A 22,867-nucleotide genomic window follows, 5' to 3' on the forward strand; every position below is an offset into this window, starting at 1 on the left:
TACATATATATATATATATATATATATATATATGTGTGTGTGTGTGTGTGTGTGTGTGCTAGCACGCATGTGTGTAGATAGAAAGCTAGATATGAGTGTCATGCCACATTGGTCAAATCTGTATTTGGCTGACCTACAGGTCAAAATGGAAAGGGCAACATGTTTTTTTGTGTCCCATGTGAAGGATAAAACCCATGTTAAAGCACATGGCAGTGTTTTTTGATGGAATTTTGCATAGAATCCAGGCTTTGCCTCCCTTCATGACCCATACCAAAGACCACTCCTGTGTTTTGATGGAATGGGTATTGATATCTTGTTATGTAGCTCTTATCATCTGATAAGGGAACAAGTTAATGAAAGACAATAAGAGGGTACATGAGGAAAAACTCCTTGTTTAAAGTTATTTTGTTTTTCACTATAAATTATCTCACCTTTTTTCTTTTTTTCTTTTCAACAAGCTGCTCTGCCTTTGTCTTAGCATGAGTGAGCATCACCCTCCTATGTCTTTCTTACATTACTCTCTTTCCACAAAGGGTAACTCAGGACAGCACTTTTCTTCAGTTTTACTTCTTTCTTAATAATATACCTGTTGTCTAGTGTCTTTCTTCATCCAGTTTTTCTGGCTTATGCAAACAGAAATGTGGTTAGAACTCTGAGAAGGTACTGTTTCTTTCTCTTTTACTACATAAGTAAAAATTTCATAGTGTTAAATTTGCTCTTTCAGCACTTTTCTGTGGCTTAGAGTTCTATGAAACCTTCAGTGTTTTTGTGATTGAAAGTTTAAAATTCTGGTTAGGTTGTGTTTTGTTTATACTTCCTCTGTTCATATGTCTGGAGTAATCTCATTTAGTGAGTAATGCCATCTCTTCAATTGTCTAGATTCTTCTTCTCCCTGCTTTGTAACACTTTCAGGCTGCAAGTTTTTTACTATGTAACTCCAGCTTTTTTTCTGGCTTTGCTTCTACAGACTAGTCTACCACGTGTTTGCAGATACAATTCCTTAAATGGCTTTTTGAAATGTGTAGATTTATCTTTTCTCTGCATTCTTCACCAAATGTTAATATATTTGGAGCATTACAAAACAGTGTAAGAAACTTCTCTGTGTGGAAGATTTTCAGTCCATATATTTCTAGTTAATCACTGTATATTAATCAGATCAGACAATAGTAGTAGAAGTAGTGAACGTAAACTCGTCAAGTCAAAACGTAATAACAGAAAATATATAATTCTACAGCATTACTAAGTATTCGAAAGTAATCCAAGCAAGGCAGGCAGTCTGTTTCCAGTCGAAAATCCTTTATTAAGTACTCAGACAAGCAATCCAAGTAAAACAAAAATAGAGTAATAATTTCCTCACAAGCTTTCTAAATATATATATATATATATATATACTTTTTATCAGGCATGGGAGTGGTTTATTGTGCTGTAAAACAAAGTGTTATTGGTACACATGTTAAATTCACATCCCTTCCCCCATCAATGTGACATTCAAGCTGGTCCTGCCCTACATAGTAGCTGTCATAATAATATATAGCCCTAATGTACTTTAATGGTACATCTTATTTAACCAAATTATTAAGTAGATTATTAAGTCTGTGATTTTATCCAATGCAATATACTACATGGCTGGAAATATATCAACCTTACTTCATTTTGCGATCAAAAATTATATATAAATATATACATATACATTTTGCATGTAAAAATCAGTTTCTGTTTTCATAACCTATTGTTAACAAAGATCGCTTTTGTCCTTCTAGACTTCTTCAGGTCTGTGTACAAGAACCCTAAAAACCTGTATAATTGTATAATTAGTTAGTATTGTTATTACCATAATTTTGAATAAAGTGGAAAAAGAGAACCAGAAAAAAATAAAAATAAGACAAAATGTATGTATGATGATGGAAACTAAATATACACTTAAATTTCAAATGATTTAAAATGGTATTTAAAACCAATTTGCAGAAAAAATAAATAAAATACAATTAGTCATGTAAACAATGTGGCAATTTTCTAAGTTCCAGTGCACTTTTAATTGAACAGTAATAGTTTAGTCCAGGCTTTCTAAAAGAGTTCAGCTTTAATTGCCACATGAGTTCATGTTTCTCCAGAATATTCGGGATGTCTCCTTCAAGATCACCCATGTCTATGCGATCCAGGATCTGGAACTTAAAACCTGTGTGTCTTTTATGAAGAGAAAGGTGTTTGGCTAGTGCAAACATGAACTCATGTGGCAATTAAAGCTGAACTCTTTTAGAAAGCCTGGACTAAACTACTACTGTTCAAAGTCCACTGGAACTTAGAAAATTGCCACATTGTTTACATGACTAATTGTATTTTATTTTATTTTTTTTTATTTTTTTTTCTACAAATTGGTTTTAAATACCATTTTAAATCATCAGGTCTCTGGCAGGGTTTATTCAGATCTCATATTTTTGAGCTCCCCAGGTATTCTTCACAATGTGTGATATGAACTCATTCTTCACATTTATATCATCCAGGCATTCCCAGGAGACTTTTATACTTCCATAATGCATTTTTATTCCTGTATGTCCCTTCTGTACCTCTGTTGACCTGAGTGTCCAGAAAATATAATATCACTTCTGACAAAGTGACTAAAAACTTCATCAATGAGTTCTGATCAAAACCGCTCTCATGCCAACTAAACACGACATATTTGTATTTGAACATTTTTTTTTTATTGTGGACAAGAAACACTTGAACTGTGTTTTCCTTCAGTCAGGAACAAAAGTTTCATTTTTGTCAATACAGTGGTAGGTGCTTTCTTTTTTACTTACAGATTTCCAAGTGCTTTTGCCAAAATAAAGGTTATTTTCTGGACATAAAGAAAATTGGTCACATGCTTGTTTATTTCCACTATTCAGAGGTATCCCAACTAGGGATACTTCAAATTAGCTACACCATAACAAAGGGAGAGTGCTGTGCTTTTTTGAGTTTTATTATGGACAATACATGACTGGCGTTGCAGCCAAAAACTGTACCACTTGAGCGAGGAGAAGGTAGGCAATTTTTCCAAATCATACCTGTCCAGGTACTTTCATCATCTGCCACATTATCATGAAAGTCTGTCAGAAGAACTAGAGAATCATTTAGTAGTACGCTATCAAGGTCCACTCATGTGGTCTCTTAGAAGGTTCAGTACTTCAAATAGCTGTCAGGTGCCTGTGCGTAAACAATTGACTTTTCCTTTCTTTAAGACTGCAGTTATACTCTTTCTCTCCTCCAAACATACCCTAGCTCTTTCCTACCTCTTGCCATCTCTGACTTATGGTGCTCCCATCCTAACTAACCTACATTTGTCTCTGTTATCAAAACTAGAGTCTTGCTATAACAAAATTGCTAAATTCACAACTAGCAGCCATGAATCTTCTCAACACTGTCTAGCCCTAAATTAACTACAATGGCTAGAACTCCCTCACTATCTCCTACAGCTCACTATGACACATAAACTAAATTACAAGCCCCAAGGCTGCCCTGCCCTTAGCTCCCTCCTCAACCTATACAACCCACTTAGAACTGTATGATCTGAACACCAGTTTCTTCTCTAAACTCATAAACCAAAACTATTACAAAGCAAATTCTTGCACTCATGGAATGTTGCCAAAGCCTGAAACACCTTCCTCCCTCTGTGCATCTACAGCAGTCCCCACCAACTTTAAAAGCGCTTTACATGACCACCTTCTCTCCAAGTGGTTATATAACTGTGGTATTACACAAACTGCCATCACTTAACCCCTTCACACAAAACCCTAGACCTTAATTTCCTCCTCCTCTCCCCTATCGCCATTTCCCTTCCCTTACCTCCCTTTCTTCTTTCTACTTCTCTATCTGCCAAACCCTCACCCCCTTCTTTCCCCGCCATCTCTCCCCCTATCACTGGGCCCTTTAATCTCCTATCTCTAACACTTCTTCTCCCTCTTTCCTCCATTCCCTATTCTACACTATCCACCAAGTCTAGTCAGTTTCTCATTCTGTCTATGACTAGCTCTTTCCTGATATTTCTATTATTCCATTCCTTATTCCCTCCCTCTCCTGTTTCTTTATATTTCCTGATTTTAATATAATTCACATGTATTCCATGTATTTTTTATTATTCTCTGTAGACTCTTACTAGTAAGAATCTATATTATATTGTTTATTGGTTTAAGCATTAACCCAATTTTTGTATTCTTTTATTGTGATTTTTCTTAAAATTTGTGATAATATGTACCAATTTCTGTGCTGGGGCTTGTATCCCCAGGCCTCCACTAACAATGGACTATCTTGGCCCAGTGGACTTTTCCGGTAAACAAATGCCAATAAATAAATAAATAATACTGAAGTGACCCCAGCTGTATAGCACTCATCTAGGGGCTTGTGAGTAGTAACATATTTGCCATCCCTGCCCAAGAAAGCTGTTTACAAAGCCTGTGATAGATACAAATGTAAGACCAACAACATCTAGCCAGTACTTTTTAATGTCCCTCACAACCTCTGGCTCCTTCTCCATCAATAAGGTGTTATTCCATATCTCAAAAACAGTTTTAATTGCCAGCTTTATGACCATCTTAATCCATCATGTCTTTATTTTAATTTGGTGCACTACAAATGTGATCTTCAGAATTGTGAGATTATAATAGTTAGCCCAAGGTAGTAACACCTCAGGTTATTCCCCTAGTCTGAGATCAAGATATAGTTTGCAGGAAGTGTGTGCTTGCACCTGTGTATACATATGTATGTGTCTGTGTGTGTGTGGGGGGGTGGAGGGGCTCAGTGTCCAAACTCATTTTCGACCCTGCGGAAGCACTTGCAGTGAGATTTACAGACTGTTGTTTTGATGATGGAATTGTGCTTTCTTTCTTGCAGTGGCAGGACTCAATAATACTGGACCTCATACTTGTAATATTGACCTTAATCCATCATGCTACTACATACCATTTGACTGGCGTCACATCATCTCTGACCATTCAGCCCTAAATCTATCTAAGGTACATGGCCAGCTGGCCACACAAAGCTTACCCGTTTGATAATCTTTTCCATTACTGTCTCCATGGGTAAATTACCTCACCCCTATTATAACTGAGATTATCTGAATATTTGAATGAAACAGGGTTGGAGACTGTTTAGATTGTTATATTTGTCGTCCCTATAGAATAATAAATCTCTAGATGACAGTTCTCCAAGGATTAAAGTAGCATGCACCTCCATCCACCATGATAAGGTTATGATCCCATGAGGGGATTTGAATCCCTTTATCTTAAACATTGGAAAATATCAAACACAGTGATCAGTAGCCCTCAAACTCGTAGCACAAAGAATCTGGACACAGCCAAAAATAATGGAGGGATAAAGCCCCAAAACTAGGGACACATTTTAAATATTGTTTTTATAACCTTAGAAAGATGCTACAATAAATGTCTTGCATTACCATGCATTTTCTGAAGTGTATGAAGCCTGAAACTCAAATGTCTGTCATTATTTATTAAATTCAATCCTCACTGATTTGCCACAAAAATCAAGACAAACACAAATTCTTATGAGCAACAGACCAAAAATATAAAGCAAAAATCTGGACATTATGTGAAAATCCGGACAGTTGAGAGGTATGTAGTGGTCCTTTCCAGTGTAGATAAAAATGTATACTTTTTTTGCACTGCTGTTGTACCTTCTTGCCACTTAGTGCAAATGGTTTAACATTCCTGTCACAGAAAAGTGTTCTGTACTGTTTGCATTTTTCCTTATGATATATACAGTTTTGCGTGTTCTTAAACTTCTTATGTATCATTATTTATTTCCTTATCTCCTAGTCATTATTTTGTAGGATGTAATTGCATGCATAGCATTTTTAGATATTTTGCTACATTCCATGCTGAGCAAATCATTTTATGTTATACCTTCTGATGTACTTTAACTGTAACAGGACTACGGTTCCTGTGCGTTCGTCTTATTTTGTGAAGTAATATCTTTGCTTGTCATCCTTGTCATGCTGTTGCTAACTGTAATGCTATGCTACAGTATGCTACTTTTTTAAACTGTACAGACTCTTTTCTGTTATCTGGAATCATTGTCTAGCAGCATACCTCTCAACTTGGAATCATCAAAAATCTGGACAAAGGCCCATGAAAAGTAAATACAATTGGCCAAAAATCTGTACACTGATTAACATAAAAATTGCATATATACTTAGGTAATCCCACCCACTGCAATGGAATTCTGGGATGCCATATTTTCAAAGGAAATTGAAGGACAGACACAATATTAAACACAAAATATAACTAGAAAAATAGTGTTATATTTATATTAACATTTGAACATACAAACTTTGAACTCTTGTAAAACTAAAATACAATTTTCTTTTATAGAAATAAAATTAACTGCTTGCTTTTTCACTAATATTAAATAACACAAAACTTAGCAAATACAGCAACAGATCATCTGCAAACAAACAAACTGCATTTGGCTCCACCAAGATTATCCATGACCCTGTCTGAAGTTAATTGCTCTAGTAATTCACAGTAATGTACAATGAAATGAACAAAGAACATACTCTTAAACCCTTAAGAATAGAGGGACCTCAGTTAGGAATCCTGTTTAGAATGCCCATTTAAAATAAACATCCTGTATTAAAACTAAACCCTTTATTACTTTTGTAAGATTTAAAATGTAGATTCATCATACAGTTTTACTAGACTAACTGTCCTTGTCGGCTATTTCAAGCCTAGCCAATTATGCCAGGTGAGAATCAAACCTTGAATATTATGTCTATATGGTAAATGGCTTAACCATTCTGTCAGGCTCCCAGTCCCCACCTGCTCACACATGCATACATATTATATTATGTATAGAATTATTTATATAAATATACGGAGTGTTGCACAACAATCTTGATCTCTTAACATTAACAACAGCTTAATTAAAGAAACAAGATTGATAACTGCCCCAGAAAATAAGCAACATAATTAAATCAGTAGCATTGCACTTTTTCTGTATATTAGTTGAATAAAGCGATAAACTCAAGCATGTACAGTTGAGTTGAGTGCAACAAAAATTTTATTTATTTGCAAAAAAAATATATACTGCTTGTACAAGTAAAAAAAAAAAACAACTGAGATGTTTGACAATTACAGCTATCTATGATGGGATTCAAACCTTATCTTCTTGTGAACAAAGATATGCACTAGCTGCTTCACTTTGAGTAGATCAATAAACATGAATACATACCCTAAGTTTGATAACACCGGGTTCCTATTCCCTAGAGTGAACATAATACATTCTGAATGTGCAGAAACTAGTCCCAAATTAAAAAAATGAAAACTTGACTCTCATATGAAAGTCCACAATGTTCTCTTTAATTTAATTAAGTTATTTAATGAGCAAAGGGTATTTGGTTGTTCTTTAACCTAGTGACAACAAACCTACATCTCAAAGCTATCGCTCTCCTTACCTTCTCACACAGTGCTGTCACTTGGTTTTCATTAAGCTGTTTGCACTCATTCAGCTGCTCGATCCATTTTAGCATTCTTTTGTAAACGCTTTCTTATTCTCATCCATGTCTGCTGCAGACTGCAGTGGCTGCGGAGAAGATACTTTAAAATTTAACACCAGTCCTAGAGATAAAAAGGTAAAAAAGTACTACACTACTACAAATTACAGGAAAAAAGATGTTTATACACAATCGAGTCATGATTTATTATTTACACTCAAAATACATCCGCTCTGCTCACTGCTGCAGGTTGGCCATTTTAATTTCAAAATTCCAGTTCGAGTTTAACTTTCACTTTCAGTGTTGTCCGGCAGTCTGCCTCACGAACCTGATATCATCAGCACACCCTTGTAGGCTGACAATGCATGGTGACATCAGCCATACAGTTGTAAAAAAAAAATCGGAAATTAAAGGGGCCACTCGGGAATTTGTGGCACCACATTATTTTGACCTGAAAAACAGTAAATACTGAATAATTCAGTATGGCTGAGAGGTATGTCTAGCAGGCATGTGCTGATCTTCTGATATACATAATATTCTGTCAAGGATGGAAGGAATATATATATTTAGAATTACTATGCGTATCACTTATACCAACTTTTCATAGCACCAACAATTATGAACTGAGTTTCTCTTTCGAGCTCCATGCTCATAAGGTCAGAATCATGTGTTGCAAAATTACTGGTATGAAGATATACTGAACATAAAACATCATCATTCTAGTTTCAGCCTTATAGGAGAGCTGAGTCTGTTTAATGGGATAAAAGACTGACTGTCCCAGACTTTTAAAATATTTACTATGAATAACGCATTTAACCTGTGCTAATTTTAGAATAATTGTACCCCTTTTTGTCACATCCATTAACAGATCATTTCCTTCCCACTATCTCTCTTTTATTACTTCTTTCTTTATGACATGGAACTGTATATAGGTATTTCATTTACAAAGAATTTTAAATTACATGCTGCATAACTGTTGGTTCAGGCCTAACCAACCTTCTGCATGCAGAGGTGTTTTGTGGACTTTGTTTTATTAATCATCTTCTCTTGCAAGCTTAACTCTATGAATTAGAAACTGCAAATTCATCTGAGATCTGAATTTAACATTCACTCACTCTTACACAGGTACACTCTTCAACTGGTGAAAATGGAAAAATTGACTGGTGCCTGTGTAGCTTCAAAAAGAAAAGTTATTAACATTTTAGTTGCCAAAAATGGATTTGCTCCTCTGTAGTTTCAAAAGGATGGAATTTATTTTGTAGCTTATGTTTTTTTTTTCTACCAAAGTTCCTACTTTGTACATCTTAGAGGTGACTGCAACCACTACACAGAGTATGTTAAAGCAGGGTTTGAAGTGTTTCATCAAAATTTATGTTTAACTTAAACAGATAAAGATTAGTGTCAGAAAACACTTGACACGGTGACTGTGATGATTTTGAAGAATAGTGCCATACCATTGTCTAATCAGAGAAACATAATTAAAAGTACTTTGTTAGATATCTCAGCAGCTTCAGCAATAGGATTTGATACAACTGTCCATAATGATGATATCAGGGGAGTCATGGGTGCACTTTAACAACATTAACCACATTTCATTCTAGAAAACAGACACTGCAACTTCACCAGGTTATTATATTGCATTTACTAGATCTATAGCAGGATAGCTATATTGGTCACTCAGCACTGCAGGATAGCTATATTGATGACCATCTCTCGCTAGTCACACCAAAAGCTATATACCCCTAATCAGGACTCAGTAATACAGTTCATTGTCTCCTTCTTTTCTTCCTTCCATTTTTTTTTCTTTCTTTCCTTTCATTCTTTGCAATGTCCAAAATCTACTATTTTAGTAATATTGAGTGATCTTTCAAATTATAGTATCTTACCATCTTAACACCATTTAAATCTACTATGAACCTATGTAATGTCCAGAATCTACTATTTTAGTAATATTGAGTGATCTTTCCCATTATAGTATCTTACCATCTTAACACCATTTAAATCTAATATGAACCTATGTAATGTCCAGCATCTACTATTTTTGGTAATATTGAGTGATCTTTCCCATTATAGTATCTTACCATCATAACACCATTTAAATCTAATAAGAACCTCTGTAATATCCAGAATCTACTATTTTTGGTAATATTGAGTGATCTTTCCCATTATAGTATCTTACCATCATAACACCATTTAAATCTAATATGAACCTATGTAATGTCTAAACTATACTATTTTTAGTAATATTGAGTGATCTTTCCCATTATAGTATCTTACTATCGTAACACCATTTAAATTTAATATGAACCTATGTAATGTCCAGAATCTACTATTTTTTAGTAATATTGAGTGATCTTTCCCATTATAGCATCTTACCATCTTAACGCCATTGAAATCTAATATGAACCTATGTAATGTCCAAAATCTACTATTTTAAGTAATATTGAGTGAACTTTCCCATTATACTATCTTATCATCTTAACACCATTTAAGTCAAATATGAACATATGTAATGTCCAGAATCTACTATTTTTAGTAATATTGAGTGAGATTTCCCATTATAGTATCTTACCATCTTAACACCAGTTAAATTAAATACAAACCTATGTAATGCCCAGAATCTACTATTTTTAGTAATATTGAGTGGTCTTTCCCATTATAGTATCTTACCATCATAACACCATTTAAATGTAATATGAACCTATGTAATGTCCACACTCTACTATTTTTAGTAATATTGAGTGATCTTTCCCATTATAGTATCATACTATCGTAACACCATTTAAATTTAATATGAACCTATGTAATGTCCAAACTCTACTATTTTTAGTAATATTGAGTGATCTTTCCCATTATAGTATCTTACTATCGTAACACCATTTAAATTTAATATGAACCTATGTAATGTCCAGAATCTACTATTTTTTAGTAATATTGAGTGATCTTTCCCATTATAGCATCTTACCATCTTAACGCCATTTAAATCTAATATGAACCTATGTAATGTCCAAAATCTACTATTTTTAGTAATATTGAGTGAACTTTCCCATTATAGTATCTTATCATCTTAACACCATTTAAGTCAAATATGAACATATGTAATGTCCAGAATCTACTATTTTTAGTAATATTGAGTGAGATTTCCCATTATAGTATCTTACCATCTTAACACCAGTTAAATTAAATACAAACCTATGTAATGCCCAGAATCTACTATTTTTAGTAATATTGAGTGGTCTTTCCCATTATAGTATCTTACCATCTTAACAACATTTAAATCTAATATAAAACTATGTAATGTCCAGAATCTACTATTTTTAGTAATATTGTGTGATCTCTCCCATTATAGTATCTTACCATCTTAACACCATTTAAATCTAATGAGAACCTATGAAATGTCCAGAATCTACTATTTTTGGCAATATTGAGTGATCTTTCCCATTATAGTATCTTACCATCTTAACACCATTTAAATCTAATATGAACCTATGTAATGTCCAGAATCTACTAGTTTTAGTAATATTGAGTTATCTTTCCCATTATAGCATCTTACCATCTTAACACCATTTAAATCTAATATGAACCTATGTAATGTCCAAAAATCTACTATTTTTAGTAATATTGAGTGATCTTTCCCATTATAGTATCTTACTTTCTTAACACCATTTAAATCTAATAGGAACCTACGTAATGTCCAGAATCTACTATTTTAGTAATATTGAGTGATCTTTCCCATTATAGTATCTTACCATCTTAACACCATTTAAATCTAATATGAACCTATGTAATATCCAGAATCTACTAGTTTTAGTAATATTGAGTAATCTTTCCCATTATAGTATCTTACCATCTTAACACCATTTAAATCTAATAGGATCCTATGTAATGCCCAGAATCTATGATTTTTAGTTATAGTGAGTGATCCTTCCCATTATATTATCTTACCATGTTAACACCATTTAAATCTAATATGAACCTATGTAATTTCCAGAATCTACTATTTTAGTAATATTGAGTGATCTTTCCCATTATAGTATCTTACCATCTTAACACCATTTAAATCTAATATGAACCTATGTAATATCCAGAATCTACTATTTTTAGTAATATTGAGTAATCTTTCCCATTATAGTATCTTACCATCTTAACACCATTTAAATCTAATAGGATCCTATGTAATGTCCAGAATCTATGATTTTTAGTTATAGTGAGTAATCCTTCCCATTATATTATCTTACCATGTTAACACCATTTAAATCTAATATGAACCTATGTAATTTCCAGAATTTACTATTTTTAGTAATATTGAGTGATATTTCCCATTATAGTATCTTACTTTCTTAACACAATTTAAATCTAATTTGAACCTATGTAATGTCCAGAATCTACTATTTTAGTAATATTGAGTGATCTTTCCCTCTATAGTATCTTACCAACTTAACACCATTTAAATCTAATATGAACCTATGTAATGTCCAGAATCTATTTTTAGTAATATTGAGTGATATTTCCCATTATAGTATCTTACTTTCTTAACACAATTTAAATCTAATTTGAACCTATGTAATGTCCAGAATCTACTATTTTAGTAATATTGAGTGATCTTTCCCTCTATAGTATCTTACCAACTTAACACCATTTAAATCTAATATGAACCTATGTAATGTCCAGAATCTATTTTTAGTAATATTGAGTGATATTTCCCATTATAGTATCTTACCATCTTAACACCATTTAAATCTAATTTGAAGCTATGTAATGTCTAGAATCTATTATTTTCAGTAATATTGAGCTATCTTTCCCATTATAGTATCTTACCATCTTAATACCATTTAAATCTAATATGAACCTATATAATGTCCAGAATCTACTATTTTAGTAATATTGAGTGATCTTTCCCATTATAGTATCTTAGCATCTTAACACCATTTAAATCTAATATGAACCTATGTAATGTCCAGAATCTGCTATTTTTAGTAATATTGAGTGATCTTTCCCATTATAGTATCTTACCATCATAACACCATTTAAATCTAATAAGAACCTCTGTAATATCCAGAATCTACTAGTTTTAGTAATATTGAGTGATCATTCCCATTACATTATATTACCATCTTAACACCATTTAAATCTACTATGAACCTATGTAATATCCAGAATCTGCTATTTTAGTTATATTGAGTGATCTTTCCCATTATAGTATATTACCATCTTAACACCATTTAAATTTACTATGAACCTATGTAATATCCAGAATCTGCTATTTTAGTTATATTGAGTGATCTTTCCCATTATAGTATATTACCATCTTAACACCATTTAAATCTAATATGAACCTATGTAATGTCCAGAATCTACTATTTTTAGTAATAGTGAGTGATCTTTCCCATTATATTATCTTACCATGTTATCACCATTTAAATCTAATATGAACCTATGTAATGTCCAGAATCTACTATTTGTTAGTAATATTGAGTGATCTTTCCCATTATAGTATCTTACCATCTTAACACCATTTAAATCTAATATGAACCTATGTAATGTCCAGAATCTACTATTTGTAGTAATACTGAGTGATATTTCCCATTATAGTATCTTACCATCTTAACACCATTTAAATCTAATATGAACCAATGTAATGTCCAGAATCTACTATTTTTGCTATTATTGAGTGATCTTTCCCATTATAGTATTTTGCCATCTTGTCCCCATTTAAATCTAATGTGGGCGGCCACGGTGGTGCAGTGGTTAGCATTGCCGCCTCACAGCAAGAGGTTCTCCGGTTCGATCCTCGGCTGGGGTGCCTTCTGTGCGGAGTCTGCATGTCCTCCCTGTGGTCGCGTGGGTTTCCTCCGGGTGATCCGGTTTCCTCCCACATCCCAAAGACATGCTGCAGGTGGATTGGATACTCTAAATTGGCCCTAGGTGTGCGTGTGAGTGTGCCATCTGTGGAAGGTTGGGCGCCGGGCTGGCAACTCGACACCATAAAACTCTACTGCCATTCAATGTGCGGACAAGGTGATCCGCTGTGGCGACCCCTAACCGGGAAAAAGTCGAAAGAAGAAGAAGAAGAAGTCCCCATTTAAATCTAATATGAACCTATGTAATGTCCAGAATCTGCTATTTTTAGTAATATTGAGTGATCTTTCCCATTATAGTATCTTACCATCTTAACACCATTTAAATCTAATATGAACCTATGTAATGTCCAGAATCTGCTATTTTTAGTAATGTTGAGTGACCTTTCCCATTATAGTATATTACCATCTTAACACCATTTAAATCTAATATGAACCTATGTAATGTCCAGAATCTACTATTTTTGCTATTATTGAGTGATCTTTCCCATTATAATATTTTGCCATCTTGTCCCCATTTAAATCTAATATGAACCTATGTAATGTCCAGAATCTGCTATTTTTAGTAATATTGAGTTATCTTTCCCATTATAGTATCTTACCATCTTAACACCATTTAAATCTAATATGAACCTATGTAATATACAGAATTTACTATTTTTATTAATATTGAGTGATCTTTCCCATTATAGTATCTTACCATCTTGTCCCCATTTAATTCTAATATGAACCTATGTAATGTCCAGAATCTCCTATTTTTAGCAGTATTGAGTGATCTTTCCCATTATAGCATCGTACCATCTTAATACCATTTAAATCTCATAGAATGTTGGTACTAACGCCAACATTATGTGTGCCTTATATTTTCCATGAAAAACATAACTTATTCATCCTTTTACCTTCTGGATCTCCTCAATATTTAGTCCAAATATTTCTTGTCTTCTTGATGACCATTAGTCATTTTATTGCCGTTTTACTTCCTTGTGTATCTTATATATTGTTTTAACGGTGTGTCTCCCCTCCTTCTTTTCTAACTTTCCTTCTTGCATAATTCTACTGCATCTTTCCTCTTACTGCTCCAGCTTTTGCAAGGTCCTGGTCTCATTTTTACTTACATCATTTTATGAAATTTTCTAATTTCTCATTGTATGTTGCACATTTCATTTCCTAACTCCTGCATAGGAATCATAAATAATCATACGAAATACAAGGCTATTCAACCAGAACCATGTTCCAACAAACACCTTCAGGCTTTTCTAACCTTTGCAGGGCCTTTTAGTCCCAATGTGTTTTTTAGGGCACCCATCCATTTTTGTAAGCTATGTTTGAAGTTCACATCACTTGACATGCAAGGGGAGTCTATTCCAGATCAAGGAAGAGACACTAGAAAATGAGCATATCTCTTCATTTAATTTTGTTTAGTACATGGAGAAAATTGAAATCTCTTGTTCTAGTTTTGGCTATGCTATTTGATATATTAAGAAAAGAAGTGGTGTCAGATAATAGAGTGTCTGAAAGTATAGAAAACTCTGCTTTTTTACTTTGTTGATGTGAGATGCATGCCAATGGGCACATTATATGCTATAGTGGGTCGAACTAGGGCAGAATGCAGAGGAACAGTGACTTCCATGTTTTAAAATTAGACACCCTTTCTGATTAATTATGAGATATAAAAAGATTTTCTGACTACAGCTACTGCATGGTGATCAAAGAAGAGGGAGCCATTGACTCAGATGCCCAAGTCCCTGATCACAGACTCACAGATGAGTAGGGTATCATTTATCCAGCAGGATATAAGATTTCTTTTGTTTTCTGAATGAGATGCTGCTGCATTTCTTAGCATTTACTTTGAGCTCTTTTACAGTGCACCAGGAGTTAAACCCTATTAATTCCATCACATCGCCTTTATGACACTGCTACTTAGTGCCCCAAATCCACTACTTCAAGCTCACTGGACTTGCATCATTAATCCCCTGGGGCAGTCATGGAACCTAAGGGTATCCTTAGTGTCTCGGATTTTCACATTCCATTGGAGGATTTTTTTGATTATGTCCAGCCCTACACATTCTCCCCAACCTAACGATGCCTATGGTTACATCCATAACACTCAAATGTCCAGATTTTCACAGAATGTCCAGATTTTTAGGTTATATTTTTGGTTTGGTCTTCAAAAAATGTGTGATTTTCTGGCAAATCACTGGGATGATCTGAGGAGTGAAGTCACTAAATAACGACATACATTTGAGTCTCAGACTTAATCCTTCAGAATACATGTTAACACAAATCATGTTATTCTAGGAAGTTTCCATGTTTATAAGAGCAGTTTTAAAATCTACCCCTATTTTTGGCCTTTGACCCCCATTTTGTCAGGCTTTGTCAAGATTTCTAGCACTAAGTGGTTGAGAGGTATGGTTACATCAAAGAGACAGATGTGCAATGTGTAATGAGGATGTTATGGCAGCTCATTCATTTACGCACTTCAACTCCTGCTTGGACCACACCTCCTGTCATGTAACATTTCAAGCCTCTAGCAGGCATCATCACATTAGACACCCACATCACCGCCCTCCCACCAGGATGGTGACACCAACCCTACCCTCCCTAACATTCCTACGGTCACAGGAGCTGCTAATTGAAACTGGTTCACCGGGGTTTTAATCAGGGTTTTATTTCACTGCCCCATTGTTGCCAAATTTTCCATTTCATCAATTTTCTAGCTACCCTGTTTGTTTAGCCACTCTTTATGTCATCCTTAACTCCTCCAAGTTCATAGTGTCCTTGATGTTTCTTTATCAGAGTCTAATCACCACATCTCCTTTATTGGCATATTATATAATTCAGTCTGTATCTGCAACATAAGGTTAGGCTCATCACCTAATTGATGTAGTATATTAACTGCAAATGAAAGTGGTCCCAATAGGATCAGTGCTTTATTCCCATCAACAAATAAAACTAAATAAATAATTAAATAAATACAACTATATCCAATATGTATTTTTCAGCTTAAAGGAAATTTAAACTGTTCTTTCCCATTCCCCACCCCACTCCCCTCATATCCAGCACTTGACTTTGCCCATTTCAGTCTTCCAGTAATTTTTATCTGACCTGTTCTAGCACAGGTATGCAACTGCATTATCCTATTGGCTGAGAAACATAGAAAAACAAAGATCTTGAAGTTTTTTTTGTTGTTTTTTTATAGGACTAACATTTGTCTGCCAGCTAATGAGTCTTAAGTGTACATACCTGAGAGTTCAGTAGAAGTTGGGTGGGTGGCCTAATGGTTAAGTTGTTTATAGGTTCATAGGTTCATAGGTTCATAGGCAGGTACTAGGCTATTGGCCCAAGGGCCTGTGAAAGCCTAGCCAGCAAGGTTCCATAGCTTACGCCACCCAAGAAAGTTATTTTCCTGTGCCACTGTCCAGCAGAGACACATAAGTGATCCCCTGGGTGTATTTCCTATTTCCCATCCACTCATCAAGATTTTTTCCTGAAGAGTGCTAATGAAGAACTTTGCTTGACATAGATGGGTAGCTTGTTCCAGAGTATAGGAAGTCTCTGGGACAGGAATCTATCCCTCCAGTGTGTCCTCTTTATTGTGGTGACAAGGTTTAGGTCCCTAGAGCATGTAGCTTGGAGGGATTGGGATTTCTTTAGGTGTAGCATGTCCAACAGCTCTGGGTTTGACATCGCTTTATATGTTAGGCAGAGATCACCTCGGAGTAGGTGATATGCTACGGAGTAAAGCTGGAGTTTTTTGAGGCGGTCAGTGTAGGGCATTTGTTTGAAGCCAGTAATCCTCTTTGTGAGGTACATCTGTGGCCTTTCCAGCTGCTGCAGATGTCTTGTGAGGTACATTCCAAAAGGGGTGTTGTACTCTATAATGGGTCTAATAAGTGATGAGTAGAGTGGAACAATGACCTCTTTTTTCCTGGATGAGAACCCTTTTATGATAAGATGTGCCACATAGAAGGACTTCCTAACTACTGTGGCGATGTGACTATCAAAGGAGAGACTACTGTCCACCTGGGTCCCAAGGTCTCTTATCACGCATGCAATGTTAAGTAGATTGCTGCCTATGTGGTAATTCATGGGTACAGTTTTTACCAAAAGGGATGACACTGCACTTTTTGGCATTGAGCTTGAGGCCATGGCTCTGACACCAGGCATCTGTCTCAGCGAGGCCCTTCTGTAGGCTGTCCACATCATTTGGGGACTTGACTATGGCTCCTAGTTTGCAGTCATCTGTGAACTTTATTAGCTAGAGGCCTTCTGTGTTAGCCTGTACTTCAGAGAAGTAGATACCAAACAGGAGAGGTCCCAAGATGGAACCCTGTGGTACTCCATTTCTCACTGCTTTGAGGTCATATTTGGAGTCTGCAACTTTTACAGTGTGGGTTCCATCAGTGAGCCAGTTGGCAACCCACCTTGTGATGTAGGGCTTTATACCTAGTTTAGTGAGTTTAGCTATAATTCCACAATGGGGGATGGTGTTGAAAGCCTTGGCGAGGTCAAGATAGGCTGTGTGAACCACCTTACCCTCATCGATGGCTTTGGTGACTGCCTCAAAGAAGTCAATCAGGTTCAAGAGGCATGATCTGCCTTTCACAAACCCGAACAGGTGGGATCCAGAGTTTGGAGGTTACCAATGTCTTTGTTTATGAGTTCCATGATGATACGTTCGATGGCCTTGCAGACCAGGCTCGTTAGGCTAATAGGTCGATAGTTTCCGGGATCAGTTTGCCTTATAAACACAAGGTGCAGGGCTTGAGTCTCATAAGGGATAACTGGTTAGGCTTAAAATGGCTCACAAGGGCAGTTAGCCTAGTACTGATCTATGATCCTAAAGTTTGCCCCTCAATACATTCAAGTACAAAGATCTGCAGTTCACGGTGAAAGTAAGTCAATATCTGAAAACTCCTTTTGTTTTTCTCTCTGACTACTACAATATGCAAAATTATTTAGTATTAATTTTAGTTGTTCTAAATTGGTTGATCCATTCTCCTACCATGGGTACAAACATCCTTGACCTTATACTCACCAATATGGGGGGATGATGTTTTTCATCCAGTGTAATGCCTTCAATCATCAGATCTGACCATAAGGCGGTATTGCTTGAAATAAAAATTAAAGCCTGGAATTCAGGGGAAAAAAAACTTTTAGGAACTATTCCAAGGCTAAACTCTCCCTACTGACTGATACACTGGCTAAATTCCAAGCAGCCCCAAATTTAGCATATGGTGAGCTTTTTACAAAATCTCTGTACAACAATATTGATAGCTGTATAGAGTGAACTGTGCCCAGTTGTATTAAGAATAAGACAGACTCAAAAGTTAGGCCACCCTGAAGGAATCACAATATGAACTGGTTATACAACAAAAGAAAAAAATCTTGTCCAAATGCAGTAGGAACAAAAGCAGACATACTAAAAGCCCCCTGACCAATCTAAACAGGCAGCTAAGAGAGATAATTAATACTGCAAAGGCTAAATTTACCACAATCCCCCCAACCATAATAAGGGAACAGGTCATCAATGCACTTTCCAGTGCCAAGAAAACGACATCAGTCGGCCAGGATAACATCCCTGGATGATTAATAAATAGCATGAAGCATGATATCCCTAGTCCACTTGAATTACATTTTGACTGCAGCCTACAGTCAGATTTTGTGCCCAAGAAATGGATACCGGCTATAGTCATTCCCTTGGACAAAGGAGGTCCAATCACTGATCTGGGTATGTAGCCTCACATGCAAGACCATGAAAAAATCACCATGGACTTGATAAATGAAGAAATAGGTAACCTGTAAATGCTGCACCCATCACAGTTTGGCTTTGTTAAAGGAAGGTCATGGCTATTAAATCATGTGGACCTCCTTGAGAGGGTTACCAAAACATTGGATGAAGGCAAGACTGTACACACAGCTTACCTCAACCTGGCCAAGGCTTTTGATACAATACCACACACAAGCATTATAGACAAGCTCACTAATTTAGGTACAAACCCTTTTATCACCCACTGGATAGCCAACTGGCTCACTGATAGGACCCAGGAGGTCAATATAAGTGAGGTCACCTCCACCAAAAAGTCAGTCACTACCGGACTCACCCAGAGCTTTTGGCATCTATTTCTCTGAAATGGAAGCAAATGCTGAAGGTTTATGGCTGACTAAATTTGCAGATGATTACAAGCTGGTGATTATCATTGACTGCCCTGCAGACACTTCAAGAAGGCATATCTCTGACGAACAAATGGTGCCAAAGCCATGGTTTTAAACTCAATTCCAATAAATGCATATTTGTACCTTTTAGGAATTCAATCATCCTGCCTAATTACCATGTTGATAATATGCCCCTGGCCTTACCTTCAACCTCCACGTGGCCAGAGTGGTGAATAAATCCTTTTATGTTGCACAACATATAAGTAAGGGCATGACATCTAGGTCCAAGGATGTCAATAGTCCACTGTACTCCTCCCTTATAAATCCAGTCATAGATCACAATGGCCCCTTCAGTATGTACCTGACCAGGCATATGCAGTAACTAGAGCAACCTCAGAGGTTCCTTACAAAATGAATAGAAGACATAACAAACCTTCCTTAAACATGGTGCCTTAAAATTCTCTCTACTCAGTCTCCTATAGATTGCTGAGGGGTGATCTGTGTCTGGCTTACAAGGCATTTGCAAACCCCACACTTATGAATCTCCTGCATATTTGTTAGTCAAACTGTACCAGAAATGTATGGTCTAGGGACCTGAATTTTGTCTGTGACTTACAGAACATGCTAAAGAGATAGATATGTAGCTCAGAGACTTCTCTCCTATGGAACAGGCTTCCATCCATGTGAAGCTGAGTTTGTCTATTATCCAATTTAAGTACAAACTAAGTCATTGTGTGGGGAAAAGTACATATATACTGGACTTGGCACCCATGTCCCTTATGGACATAGGCCACTTATAAATGCCTGGCCTCAATGTCCAATTTGGATACAGGACATCATTATTCTTTTGGGAAAACTTGGTTAGGCTTAGAAAGGCCTCCCCCTGGGTTGTTAGCTTATAAACAATCTATGAATGTATAAATTCTATCATTTCAGTGTCATGAAGACTACTGTGATGAAGCAAATATGTCATAGGTTTACCATGCCAGTATGTAATGTATTGAAGGCTACGTGTCAAATGTAGAAACAATTTACTTCCTGTACCTGCTGCTATGCCTTGTGTGAGGACAGTGTCTGATAACCTGTAGTATAGTAAAACTGCACAAAGGCTGGGCCAACAAGGAACATGTAATGCTAGAAGTATGCAAAGGTGACATAAGCTGCATCACATGCCCTTTACAAATGTGAAGGCTGAATGCAAGGCTGAGGATGTCAGGCAGAAGCAAAAATTGAGAATGAATTTTAGAAAAATATTGCCAATACAACAAAGTGGCAGTGGTAGAAGCAATTACATCTATAATTTTACAGCACTCATGTATAGTGCACTCTGCAAACTAGTGTTTAGGAGTCTGATATCACACAGGGGGTTCATAATAGAACACTGAGCTCTTTTTTGTTGGGGTCTAAAACATCATATATCAAACATCAAATATACAAAATGGCATAAACATGCAGTGCTGCCCACAGAGTCCATACACACACTTAACTCATTACAGCTGAGTGCGCCTCCAGGTGTTTCTATAGTTGTCTACTATTGATACCTCTAGGTGTCAAGTATTGCTTACTCATATTTGCATTAATAATTCCAAAACCATGCTACATACAAGGTATCAGAAAATTTCATCTTAAAGCAGACACAATTGTATTGATATCTGACGTCTGTCTAATGCAGCTAAAGAAATATTGAAAATTATATGAATACTGTTTATTTGTATTATAATAATTTGCATATTTCTTTAAATATCTCAACATCCAGATAACACAAACATAACTACATAGACTCATATGAAAGCTCACAGCTGTATGAAGAAAATCCTGCTGACATTATGTATCTTGCTTGAATAGTTACCAAGATATCATAAGCTGTTTATACAACATTACAAAAGTAATATTCACTGCCTTTATTTGGGCTTATAAGATCCATTTTAAAGCATCAAACTGAACGAATGCCACTAATGTAAAGATTCATTTATCCTGAATAGTTTGCATTTACAGTTTTCTAAAAACACTTATGTTTCCAGAGATATGAATATTCCAGAGATACGCATATTTGTATGAACTTTTTAAAGGCTCAGGGCATACCCACTTGGAGTTAAAGGTGCACACTCAAAATAGGGTACTGGAGGGAATGAGTCATTTTACAAGGCTGGTGTGCTTCACTCACTTCACTGTCAAACGTAGAGGGTCTGCTCCAGCACCTTGAATATCTAAATATACCTCTCTGAATTTTTAAAACTATAGAAATGGTAAAAGTATAAGAAATATATTTCTTCCATTTACTCCAAGTGGTCTAACCTCTGACACAGCAATTACTGTGAGTTCCACAATTGACATTATAAAACATCAACATTACAAAGCTTCAACTAAAATTGTCCCAGTCCCCTTTAAGAAACACGCATCACATCAAATGACGGCCTTTATTAAACTTCATAAACATAACTTCATTAACAGATATTAATAAAGAATCAAAACATAAACATCCATATAGCTGATATTAATACAGCATAATCATCCATATAACTTAACTATGGCAATGTGAACTCACTCACCTTGACCCAATAAGCAGTGTCCTTACCTTTGCTTGCTTATTTTACTTATGAAGCAGTGTCCCATCACGCACTTCCTTTACCACTTATTGAATTAAACATCCAACCAAATAAGCAGTGGCCTTACCTCCACTCGCTTATTTTACTTATCAAGCAGCATCCAACTGCTCACTTTCCTTTCCCAGCTCATTGAAATGAACATCCAACAACAGAGGGGGAACAGAAGAGGGCACACCTCCCCCTGTTCTCTGCCCACCAGCCTGACCAGGCTATTCCCCCTCCTTCATACAAAACTTCCAACAAAACCTTCCAGAACAAACTTAACTGTACATTAATGGTTGAAGTCAAATGACATTCTGTGTATTCCCTCCTTTCTGAACCAAATTGGATCCTTCTAATAAACCTACAAAGCCCCATCATATAAACATCTGTAGCAAACAGTAACCTAAAGAGTTGAAATAAACCTGATGATCCTTCTCCAACACAAAAGTAATACCCATACCCTTGCAATACCCCTGTAAAACAAACATAGATTCACTTATTCTACTACCCCTGGTCACTTTGTAATTATCCCCAAATCATTACCTGGGAAATGTACCTAAATGCAGTAAAGATCAAAACACCTTCTGAAGCAAAGTGAGCTCAACTGCATGCCATCCTGCTTAGCTGCAGTGTCCTTTTACCATCCAAATGCTGTAATAATGACCAAAATGAGCTTTCCTATTCTAAAAGATCAATTTAATAGTAATCCAACCACTGTACCCACTATCTATAAGGCAAAACATCTAATGACCAAAATAGCTTTTGCTGACCTGTGAACCACC

This window comes from Protopterus annectens, chromosome 1.part1, assembly GCF_019279795.1.
Source record: "Protopterus annectens isolate FY-2018-M chromosome 1.part1, PAN1.0, whole genome shotgun sequence".
NCBI classification, from domain to species: Eukaryota; Metazoa; Chordata; order Ceratodontiformes; family Protopteridae; genus Protopterus; species Protopterus annectens.